The sequence below is a fragment of the Astyanax mexicanus genome, chromosome 3 (assembly GCF_023375975.1).
Source record: "Astyanax mexicanus isolate ESR-SI-001 chromosome 3, AstMex3_surface, whole genome shotgun sequence".
Lineage (NCBI taxonomy): Eukaryota > Metazoa > Chordata > Actinopteri > Characiformes > Acestrorhamphidae > Astyanax > Astyanax mexicanus.
Window position 1 is genome coordinate 30645058 of NC_064410.1, and position 13408 is coordinate 30658465.

Here is a 13408-nt window from a genome sequence, read left to right on the forward strand (position 1 = left end):
ATGAGATTAGCTGACTAACTGAATATACTGAATATAGACCAGGTTATTCTATCAATGTATTTTTTTCTTCTCTGATGGAATGAACATATTCCAAGATGACAATGGCAGGATTCATGGGGCTAGAATTGCGAAAGAGTGGTTCAGGGAGCATGAGATCATTTTCCAAATGGATTGTTCACCACAAATCCAGACCAAAACCCCATTGAGAATCTTTGGGATGTGCTGGAGAAGGTTTTGTGCAGCTGTCAGATTAATGCAATTCTTGTGACATTGCAGAAGCTGTTTGAAACAATGCCACAGCAAATGCATGTCGCAATCAAAGCTAAATGCGTATTAGTGTGTAACCTTTTTTGATGACGACTTTTTTTTGGCCAGGCAGTGTATGTATATGATAGATTGTGAAATCAGTTTGTTCTAATTACATGCTCAACACAGCACCTCCAAAGCTCTGATCCTAGAATTGCCCTGGTCTAAACTCCACAGGTGTTAAAATAAAAAACATTTTGGAGAGTCATTACTATGAACAGAAAAGCTACAAAGCCTGTATAATAAGTCTTAAGCATCTATTCTCCATGTTTAAGTAGCTGCAATACAAATATTGCGGCAGCATTCTACAAGTAAGCTAACACTCCTGCACATTAAGCTGATATCAAAGGACCACACCAAGACAGCCTACGCAAAACCAACACAATTTATCAAGTGTAATAGCTAAGTGTCTTTGGCAATAGTCTGCCAAAGTTTGGCCAGCTGCTGTGATTTTTATAATAGTGTAGTATTAGTATTGTACTAGTTTTCCTTTGAAGTACAGTTTTTGGAAATAGGGAATCTAAAGAACTTGACTTCATCCTGCATCCTTAGCTAGTGTCTTTCTATACTTCATTGTAATTGTTTTGTAGGAGTTCAGCAAGCTGCTTTGCCAGGTGTTGTGACAAATCTCATGGACAGAATTAGACTATAAAAGATTATCCTCGAATCTCTTTTATTTCTCTTTATAAATAGGGATTAATCTACTATTAGAGTAAATGAATGAATTTCCAGTGTAAGCTTGGGACGCACCTACATGCCAAAGAGAGTCGGATTTTAGCACAATTTTTTTTCTGGTTTGTTTAAAGGCTGCCTCAACTTTCTGTAATTGGTCCGAACCATCTGGAACAGTGCTTTTACACTACAGAACTACAGAAAAAACGGACCATGGTTCAATAGATCCGGACCGATATTGCCTTTTTTGGTCAGACCAAACTCTGGTCCTTTGGTCTAGGCCATGGTTCATGGAATCTATAAAAGAAAGTATAAAAGAAATCAGAGTAAGAATATACATGCGCTGAAACTGCTAAATTACTGAATACTAAACTAAAATATAGCCCTGTTTATCAGATTCTTAATTAAATTTCTGCTCATACAAAAAGCTTACACACATAATAATAATAATAATAATAATAATAATAATAATAATAATAATAATAAACTTTATTTATATAGCACCTTTCATACATAAAAATGCAGCTCAAAGTGCTTCACCATAAAATTAAATAAAATATAAAAGTAATATAAAACAAAAAAACAATTAAAAAGTAACAATGTCATAAAATAGTAGGAAATAAGACATTTATGTTAAAATAAAATATAAAATAAAATAGATTTAAACAAAAATTATAAAATAAGTTTAAGAACAGCACAAACATTAAACATAAAAAAGTATAAGGGGAACAGAACTAGTAAAAAGCTAATCTAAAAAGGAACGTTTTTAGCTGCCTTTTAAAGCTAGTGACACTCGAAGCCTGATGAATATTAATTGGTAAAGAGTTCCATATTTTTGGGGCATAAAAACAGAAAGCTGTTTCACCAGTCTGTTTTTGATTCATTCTGGGAATGTTTAATAGAGCAGCTCCTGATGATCTTAACATGCGATTTGGAACATATTCTGTCAATCCTAAAAGACCAAAAAACATACATAAATAAAAGAAGATTTGTGTTTGCTGAAATAGTCGGACCATGTTTACAAAAAGCCACAGCAGGAATATTGAAGTTTGCATGACATGCTTCTGTGAGATTATTGCCTAGTTTCAATGTAGAAATCTAATTATTGCACGACTTGTGTCAACCATTATTTGATTACCCAAGTGCATGTAAACTTGTTGCTGATGAAATTTGATTTTACAAGAGCTGGGCTGTACTAATGCCTCAGTAGTGATGTTTTACAAGGCTTGTCGGTAGCACGCTAATACCCTGGTAGTGATGTGGGAGCAGGCCTGTAGCTGATGTGCTAATGCTGCAGTAGTGATGAGGGACAACGCAGTGCAGGAATGTGAGAGCAGACACATCTGCAACTGCAACTGTATAATTATTTACACTTATTATTAATTATTTATCTGGTCTAATTCAGCACCAGTGCAAATGGAAAAAGAAACTGTAACCAACCCTGTGCACTTTCAGTAAACATCTGGCCCTGCAGTGAAAAAAGGCCAATTTGAAACACCAACTGCATTCTGAGTTTTCTGCTACGTCACTGAAGCCTGTTTCAAATTCTTCATATACAGCTGAGAGATGCAGCCAGCATTAAAGAACAATTTAAATGACGCAACTGATGAATCTTTCATGGCCAGTGATTACCCACAATTCACTGCAAATGTGAGTGGGAAAAAAGAAAACGTTTTTAATTTATTTATCAAAGATTTCTGTGACAAAGTAAAAAAAAAGTCTGAGGCTGACTGTCATCACGTGAAGTTTGTGTGTGATGTTACCACAAAACCTTTAAGACTGTTCAAAATGTGTGACCAACAGGCAACTGAGAAAGAGTCTTCATAGGACAGCCCTACTGAAAACATATCTTACCTTAACTGACGTATTTGGAACACCACTCTACTGTTCATTATAAGCTGTTTAACAATAAATCTAATAGTGTTAGATTCTAATATTCTAATTTTAACAGAGTGTGTTTTATTTATGTTGCAGACAGACAAACTGTTGCAGAAGTATGTTTGTCTTTCTTTAAAGGTAAAACCCAACATCAGCTGAAGGGTTTGCCAACAGTCAGTCAGTGAAATATGACTGGCTGAAACACAAATGTAATTATTGATTATGTGTAATAGCACACAGAGCTTGTTTACACAGGCTAATATGTTCTTTTTTCAAAACCAAAAATTCAGTGCTTAGAAAACCAACTCCATTTATATTCTCAATGATATTGCATCAAGTGTCTGTTAATAAAGCACATAGCTAACACAGGTGCTTCATTGCTTTGCTCTGGCACCTTCACTAATAGTTCTGTCACCTTAGCCTGATTAAACATCTCTTACAGTTTGAGCCATGGGTTTACTTTATAGTTAGAATTAGGAATGCACTGATTTAGTCATTCTGGGCCAGTGCCCAGACGTGCACATTTACTTATTAATTTAATTCAATTTAAATTTAGTTATATAGCACTATGTATATTTAGTTATATATTTTCAATATATGTTGTTACAAAGCAGCTTCACAGAAAACCTTGGGAACCAAAACTCAAAAGAGGAACCATCCCTCTCTAGGAGACACCAGATAGCACAAGAAGTAAAACAAAACTGTATAGATAAAACTAATAAAGAACAATACATTTATTGTGAATGTATGCATGTAAATGGAGATATTTCTTAGATTGTTGAGTAGAGTGTATATACACACACCTCAGTCAGAGTCTACAAACGGAATAAATTCGACCAGATTTTTTGAAAATATTTCATAATATGTCTGCGGATATAACTCCTGCTGTTTGAGAGAAAATTTGAGGAACTTTTATTTTACCTAAACGGGTGATACTCACGAAGACCTTCACATTAACATAAAAAAGTTTTTCACCTCATTGCAGCATTTTTTCAAGTTGAGAAGCTAAAATAGAATGTGTATTTTACTATATTGATTATTTTTTCATATTTTTTTTTTAAATAGAATTTTATTATCATTTGAATCTGATATGATCCAGAATAATTCTCATTACCGTTACAGTAAATGACGAAGCTAGATCAACGGTTCAAAACTTTTTTTGATGATTAATTTCATATTTCCACAACAAATTCCTTCAACTTAACAGCATAGTCCTTGACAATTACTTTGATCTTTTTTATTTATTTATTTATAGTTAAGCAACTCTCATTACCGATACAACATTTGTAAAATATCTTTAAATTTTTTAATTAATGGAAATTATTTTAGAATATGTTTGATCAAAAACTCATGTTGACAACAGGTGAGGGATATACTATAATAAAATGAAGGAAAGTTATGATAAGATGTGAAACATTTTTAAAAAATTAACATTTTAGATACATAACAGTAATGAGAACACAATTAAACGGTAATGAGAATAAATGTAACGGTAATGAAACTTAGTTAACCCTTGTGTGGTGTTCGGGTCTGTGGGACCCGTTTTCATTTTTCATCAAATGAAACTGAAAAAAAAATTTTTTTCTAACTCAAACTCATTGGCATTGGCTCATTTTTTTTGTGAAAAACATACATAAAAACACATTTTTGATAAACACACACTGTACACACATTTACATTTGTAAATTTGAAACTAAACAAATTTTCTTCTCATATCTTGAGTTTAATTCATTTTCTTTTACATTTTATAAAAAAACTAATAAAAAAGAGTAGCACTTTTTGAAAGAAATGTAACTTAAGAAAGGTAAAGGGCAAATATTAACCATGTAAGCTGTTTATATTGCTTGCAATTTAGGTGAAGCAAGCATGTGTAAAGCATTTTAATGTAAAATTGCTTAATTTTGCTGAATTAAATACAAGTAACAAAGTAAACGAGTAGCAAAAATATGAACACCAAACAAGGGTTAAGGCAATTGTATAACAAACCATGGAACCAGAAAAACAAGCAAATCTCAAGAAACTCTAGCCTTGGCTGCTGCCTTCTTGCGTTCAATCTCTGTCAGTCTTCAAAAAATGAATATAATCATTAGACTAATCAAAAGAGTATAAACATCAATGACATTGTTATATATATATATATATATATATATATATATATATATATATATATATATATATATATATATATATTTTTTTTTTTATATAGTAAATAGTAGACTGTTATGTACTACATAAATAGTGGAAAATCCACCTGCATGTAAGCTACTTTTTCAATCAGAAAGTAAAAATCACACGAAAATAATTATAATTACAACCATCATCTATATATATATATATAGTGAATTATATATATATATAGTGAATATATATATATATATATAATGAATTACCATAAGTGATCAAATAAACTCTGTTAAATGACTCTTTTAGCAGTCTTACATAAGAATCTCATTACCAGCTCAATGGTTCTTATTACAGTTATGGCCCTCACAATGCATGGTAATGAGAATATTGAGTAACGGTAATGAGATGCTCTTGGCTAATTTCACAAATAACTTAAAATGCTAATATGCTAACAACCTATAACTTTGCCAGATGTCAAAGCCTTATATTGTGATAATATTCATGAAATAATTGATTTTTATATTTTTTAAAGTAATGAGTATTAAACCATAACGGTAATGATAATAGACAGTGTAACTGAGGACAGTTTTAGCAATATTAACACAGATTTCTCAAAGGGAGAGAAGAGTGACCAACTGACCTTATCTCCATTTTGAAGCTTGTCTCTGAAGTGATGCATCATGGGATAGCTGATCAATTTAAAGGCACAGTGTAATTTTTATAGGGGGGTAAAATCACGAAACGGTAATGAGAAAAAAATTGTTCGGACACAGATATTTTGTTTAAAATCAAGTACATTTTTTTGTTCAACACAAAAATTTTTTATATCATGTATAAATATAGATATTTTAAATGACTTTACCCTATTTTATTGATTCGATATGCTTAGTACTTTTAATATGGTTTAACTTAAAATTAGAAAGAAGGGATACGGACACATAACGGTAATGAGAATTTCCATATATTTTTTATTTAATTTATATAAAAATAATTTTATATGATGATGAAAACAATTGATCCATACAGTACTCCCTATTCACTTTACACACAATATCAGAGTTTTTATGAATTAAGTATTGATTTAAAAAAAAAATGTCATGGACATGTTCCCTGCAGCTTCATGAGAATCACCCAAACAGTGCTGCTGAGAACACATGATCACTCAGACTGACCAATGACCAGTGCCCGCCCACACTTCACAATCAAAATAATAAATCGTATCTCAAACTCTTTGACTTGACTTGATATTTTCTGATTGGAAATGTAAAGAAGATTGGACTGAATTCCTGTTTCTGTTTTCAGTTGTTTAATCAAAAAACTCTTCTTCAGTTTACGAACCAAGCTATCCATACGAAGAGTCTGCAAGTATTATATTGTGTCATATTCCAACTTTATGAAAAATGAAAATCAGATAATGAATGGTTTCCCATTTTCTATTTTTTTATTCTTTAAAATAAAAAAATCAACAAAAAATATGTAATTTTATGGGTAGTAAAGCCCAAACCTTTACATAAAGCTGTACCAAAGCTGTATTAAGTTCACTTAATATTTTGTAAGTAGATTAAAATATATCTGTTTACTGATTAATAATATAAAATATTTTAAAGCTTTTGGCCAGATAAAAGTTTCTGTAAACGTGCCTTTTAAATGATTAATGGCACACTCTTCAGGCTGGCTATATAGAAGGAAATGGCAATGCATTGTGTTAAATACAAAACCGACCTATATATTTTAATTTAAAGGACGTGACTCACGCCAGGTGGTAGCTGCCTCCTCATATTGACAAAAAATCTTACAGGCTCATTGAAAATTATAGAAAGACAGTTAGGATTGTTAGATGTTTGCATTTAAGAATTTTAAGCACATTTTGAACACCTGTTTCAGTATGTGGGAGTAACAGTTTACTCTCCCTGAGTCAACAGGGTGTTCCCAAACATTTGAAATCAATTGTAGGACTGGCCGGATTGTTAGTTATCAAAATTGACCTGGCCCTTCTTTCAACAAAAGAACACTTTCCCCAGTCACGACATAGAACTGCTTACGGACTTGTTTACTGATTTTACATGACCTGTGTTCTGAGAAATGCTACTGTAAATAGAAGCATTAATTGTAATAAATTAGTGTATCGGTGTAATTAATATGAATAATAGTGTCTCTGTTGTTGAATCACCAAATCAGATAAAGTTGGGAAAGTATGGAAACTATAAATAATACTACTACTACTAATAATAATAATCAGTGTTTCTTAAAATGCCATTTAACATTTATTTTAATACATATAGTATGAACTAGAGATTATTGACATCAATATCAGCTTCTCCTAACATCGGCCACAAGTTATTATTTTAATAATAAAAACAATAAGAGTCTGTTCATTTGCATATTTTGAGTGTTTGTGTGGTTAGTGGTGTTTGTTAGCCCTGCTACTCAATGAATTAGCTGGAAGATAATATCATCTGGAAGCGATATTATAAATAATATTGTTTTTTTGTTTACTGATCCATCCCAAACTAAAACTGTGGGGATTTTTTTTTATGCATTTTCATACTGTTGCAGCTTTTCTGATTTGGGGTACAGTGGCTACTGATACAGTTTTAGGCACCTATGCACATTACTCAAAACAAATCAAATTAGAAGTAATTATAAGAGTTTTTGCTTACAAAACAACACATATTATTAGAACAAATACAAATAAAAAGAAATAGATATAGAAATAGAAAATTCAGAAATAGAATTTCTGAATTTTAAGAAAGTTTCCGCCTCAGTGGATGTGTTCGATTCCATCAGCAGCTCACCTGATTAAACATCATTAAGCACTGATTTTCCAAAACAGTTGCTGATATAATAATAATAATAATAATAATAATAATAATAATAATAATAATAATAATAATAATAATAATAATAATAGCAGATTCACAGGAAAAGAGCTTTAGAGATGATTTAATAAACACAGTGATGTAAAATCACTACTTTTTGTATGAATGTTATTTTATTTTTTTTATTAGATTTTTTTCTTATTCTAGTGAGCAAACACTAGAACTGTCCAGACAAGGAGCTTTAATTTTCACAGCTGTGTAATATCTTTAATAGTACTGTAATTTGTTTTATGTGTGGCAATATCAATATTATTTCTGACTTGTCAGAGGAATGTTGATATGGGCAGACATCCCAAATGCATTTCAATCACAAAACTCTGGCTGTTGGCCAATTATGGCAAATTAATTAGAAAACAGTTCCTTGCTGCCATTGTGGCATTGCCCAAAAATTGTAATTATCCCTCAGAATAGGACCAGATAAGGCTGGTCAGAATTTCCATCAACTGTAATTTTTTGGATTAAAATAACTTCAAGTCAAGTAGTTTTATTGTCAATACTGCATATGTACAGGACATACAGAGACCTGAAATTACGTTACTCTCCTTCCCAATTTTACAGCAGGTACAGATAATAGATATAATAAAAGAGAATGGGAGACACTATGAGTACAATACAGCAGGGACACAATAGACATACATGAGACAGAAACAAGGTGCAGTAGTGTGGGGAGAAATAGATTTATAAATATAAGTAAAAAAAGAAATATATATATATAATATAAGAGAATGGGAGACACTATATGTACAATACAACAAGACACAATAAACATACGGAAGACAGAAGACAATAGTGCAATGTTGATGGTGATTGAGATGGAATGACAGTATAAATAGTATATAACAGTAGTGCAAAAATTGGTATATAGCTTAAGGCTGGTAAAGTGAATGAGTGCGTAAAGTTCTTAAAATTCACAGTTTTTTGGGAATTAAAGTGTGTATTGACAGTGCAAGTATATCAGTAGTGCAGGTATTGGGTGTTTAGTGCGAGTCCGTTGGAAAGGGTCCAGTTCTTTGTGTATTGTAGTACAGAGTTCAGTACTGTATTGGTGGGGGGTCAGGATGCTGAGTGAGTGTGTGCTGGGGGCACACACTTCATCATGAGATACAAATATTGCCCCTCAAACACTCTTTTTTGGACTTAGAACACTTCTTTTTTATATATATTTCTGTATTTTCTTGTTTGATATTTATACTTATATCCCACTTTAGTGTTCCTGGGTTAGTAGTCACCTAAAAGTGTAAAATATGAATATTAATATACATCAATCATAGCTATAGACATTTTTAGGATGTGAAGAATTGTGCCACAGAAATTTGTGAAAAAAAAAAAAATATATATATATATATTTTATAAGACTCAGTTCAGGGGTGTGGAAACGGTCCACACTGGGTTGTTGTGGTAGTCGGTTTTCATATTATCACCTCTGATTAAGGAAGGGGAATCAGGTGTGCTGCTGCTTGTTTAGAATGAAAACAGCCACACCAGCCAAATGTGAACAGGTTTGACTCCTGTGACTTAGGCTATGTTTACATTATCAGGGTGAAGTGACTCAAATCAGATTTTTTGCTCAATGTGGCTCAGATCAGATTTTTTCAAGGCTGTGTAAACATGCCAAATTGAGTCGTCTCTCAAATATGACATTTTTTGTTGTTGGTGAAGAGCAACATTTATACACGTATCAATTGCGCATGTGAGGCATTTCAGGGAAAGATTGTTCACATTACACACAGATAAAGGTCACTTAAATTTGTGAATGTGAATCATTAAGAAAAAATTGGATATGGAATCAAACCTGTTCACATTTGGCTGGTGTGACTGCAGGTTTTCATTCTAAACAAGCAGCAGCACACCTGATTCCACTTTCTTAATCAGAGGTGATCATATGAAAACCGCTCCACAACACTGTACTCAGCTTTTTGTTAATATTGTTTATACCAGAAATGGCAGTATTTGTGAAGGGCCCATTGTGAAAACAATAAAAACACTTCCTGCAAGATAGGTGTGTGTGTGTCTGATTATAAAGCTAAAACATTCCCTACTAAAATAAAGTAGTTAACATTAGCTAATGTTAGCTAAAACATTCCCTACTAAAATAAAGTAGTTAACATTAGCTAATGTTAGCTAAAACATTCCCTACTGAAATAAAGTAGTTAACATTAGCTAATGTTAGCTAAAACATTCCCCACTGAAATAAAGTAATTAACTTTAGCTAATGTTAGCTAAAACATTCCCCACTGAAATAAAGTAGTTAACATTAGCTAATGTTAGCTAAAACATTCCCTACTGAAATAAAGTAGTTAACATTAGCTAATGTTAGCTAAAACATTCCCCACTGAAATAAAGTAGTTAACATTAGCTAATGTTAGCTAAAACATTCCCCACTGAAATAAAGTAGTTAACATTAGCTAATGTTAGCTAAAACATTCCCCACTGAAATAAAGTAGTTAACATTAGCTGACATAGCTAATGTTAGCTTAAACATTTCATACTGAACTAAAGTAGTTAACTTTAGCTTACCTATGTAACTAGCTAGCTAACAACGTTATTTCACTGTGGAACATCTGTCAGTTTAAACCAGGGTTGGCAATAGGCGACCCGCGGGCCAGACGTGGCCCGCAAGCATGAAACATCTGGCCCGTGAGGTTGTTTGAACTCTAATGAAAAAAGTAAATAAAATGCTTCTCTGGCCAGATTTTGTTTGCATTCCTCCCCTGTCTCTCTGTTGCTCTCTGCGGGGCTTTTGTTTCTGCCCGTTCATGTCTTTCTGCTCGTTCTCGGGCTCCCATCTCCTTATGACTGCGATTTTTTACAGCTGTGTTCCAAATCACTAGCTGGGGCAGCGGACCCCAACCCTTGATGACCCGGGTTCGATTCCGCATGAGGAGCAGTGAGTTTCTTTCTTTTTTTTTCCTTCCCCAATGCTCACCACTTTTTATGTAAAAAAAACACCCTTCAAGGGCTCTGTAATAAAAGACTGGGAAATTATGAGTTATTTTTATTTAAATAACACAAATTGGGCACTCCAAGTAGAGATATAAAAGAGGGCAAAAGTGGACAGGTAGAAAAAAATACATTTATAAGAGCTATGGAGCTTTTTAGCCCTGTCTACAGCCCCTGGCTAAAGCCCAAACTGGACAGGAGGGATGTCTGTGAAAAATATTTCACACTTTTACTAGTGATAAAACTCTTGCATCCGGACTGCAGGTCTGTTTTGTGGCTTTCTCGGTCACATGACGTTCAGTAGCGCCTCCATTTACACTTGCTGTTGTGCTCACGTGGATCTCCATGGAAACTCATGCCCAAATTGTAATTACCTGCATAGCAGTGGACAAATAGCTATTTTATTAAACGTGAGGTGACGAAACTCAGAGATTTGCATCCGGACAGGACTTAAACACCGGAACCCAGTGGAGTTCCGCGAAAAACAGTAGGTAATTCAGCCTGTAATTTTCTCAGAGGGCGTCTGAGAAAACTCATACATTGTCAATCCGGATGGGAATTAAATCACAGAGGACCCCCTCATAAAAGAGAAAGTTACCCCAGCCTGAGAAACTCAAGATGGAAAAAAGCTTGGTGTACAGGTTCTATATATATATAGCTATACAGCTCTGGAAAAAATTAAGACCACTTCAGTTTCTGAATCAGTTTCTCTAATTTAACTATCTATATGTATATGTTTGAGTAAAATGAACATTGTGAGAATATTAAGTTCAGAAATCAATATTTTGTGTAATAATCCTGGTTTTAATCACAGTTTTTTATGCATCTTGGCATGTTCTCCTACACCAGTCTTACACACTGCTTTTGGATAACTTTATGCCACACCTGGTGCAAAAAGTCAAGCTTGGTCTTTCCCTTGATTATATTCCAGAGGTTTTCAATTTGGTAAAATCAAACAAATGTATTGTTTTTAATTGGCCTTTTATTTTTTACAGAGCTGTATATAAGTAAACATATATGTGAAATAACCTTTACGTAAAAAATATTTAATGATACAAAAAATATTCTTCGCAAAAGTAAAAGTGGTTCCTATATTTTAGGGCTTTGTGACAGTATTTCTAATAGTATAGGTTGATAATAATTTAGCTAAAGAACCAGACTTGAGTAAAAGTACAAGTGTTTTATCAAAAAAATATCTGAGTAGAAGTTGAAATATTCTTTAAGCACTTGTTAACCTCTTCATTTTAAATAATTTTAAAGAATTAAGTAGCTGACGGTAAATGCGCTGCTTATAATGGCTGTTATAAAGGGATGTTTTCACTAAATTATTTGAATGTATTCGACTGTTGACTGTTGATAGAAATATTTGAGCTTGTGCTTCACATACAATTGTTTTTGCTTGCTAATGATCTGAATGATTGTGGTCTATATAAGACTATTCTAATCTTTGCTAAGCGTGACCTAAATACGTGCTTGGCATGGTATTTGCTTCCTTATTTAATGTTGACTGCTTTGACTGTTTTGTTTTCTCGCTTTTTTTTTAAATCAGGCCACTGTTATGGCTATGTTAGAGCTGCCGCTGACAAACAAAGATAGAGTCCATACCAGCATTTCCCAAACCAGTGCTCTCATATTTATACATACAAATCAGAGCATCCTGGTTAAAGGAACCTTAAAGGTTAAATGTGTTTAATATCAATGCATAAAGGACAAGGGCACAAAGCCTAATCTGAACATCTATGATTCCAAATCACTTAGACAGCACTGCATGTAGAACCATCATTCAACAATATCATCATTTCCCACACAAAGGGATTACTTTGGCAATACAATATAAAGTTGCATTCACACATGCTCTTCAAAACTTGTCCAGAAGTGGCATTGTGAAACAAAAATATAAATAGTGTATCCTTTAATTGTTGTGTTGTGAGAAGGACTGGCAGACGGGGATGCATGAATGTCGATACTGGTATTGGCATCAGGGCTAATATGTGCCAACGCACTCGCCAATGAGGCCCTGATACCAACAACTGATACCTAGTGCACACTGCTGCACCAACAAGCTTCAGTCAAGTTTGAATTATTCAGTCCCAGATCCACAGCATAAGAGATGGCATGAGCGAGCATATAAGCAGAGTTAGTAGAGAAAGAGAGAGAGAGAACGCAATGGTCTAAACACCAGCAGCTCAGCAAAATGGCTTTCATTAAGTATTCTGTGGAAAGTTGCGGAGTTTTGGTGGGACATGTGGCTCGTTTCTCCCCCTGAGCTTAACTCCCCAGATCCCGCTGAACCCGGAGTGGACGTTCATCAACCTTAACATCAAATAGTTTATACATCCAGCGCAAATTACTCTGCCTGGCCAACAAAAAAGTCTCCACCTAGATTTAACTAAGCAAATAATCTGATGTTGCTGCAGTTGGTCTGCAGGTCTAGGTTCAGCAACAGTATGTGCTGAAAGAATGAGGTCAGCTGACTACCTGAATATACTGAATATAGACCAGGCTATTCCATCAATGGATTTTTTCCCCCCCTGATGGAACGAGCATGTTCCAAGATGAAAGTGCCAGGATTCATGGGGCTGGAATTGTGAAAGAGTGATTCAGGGAGC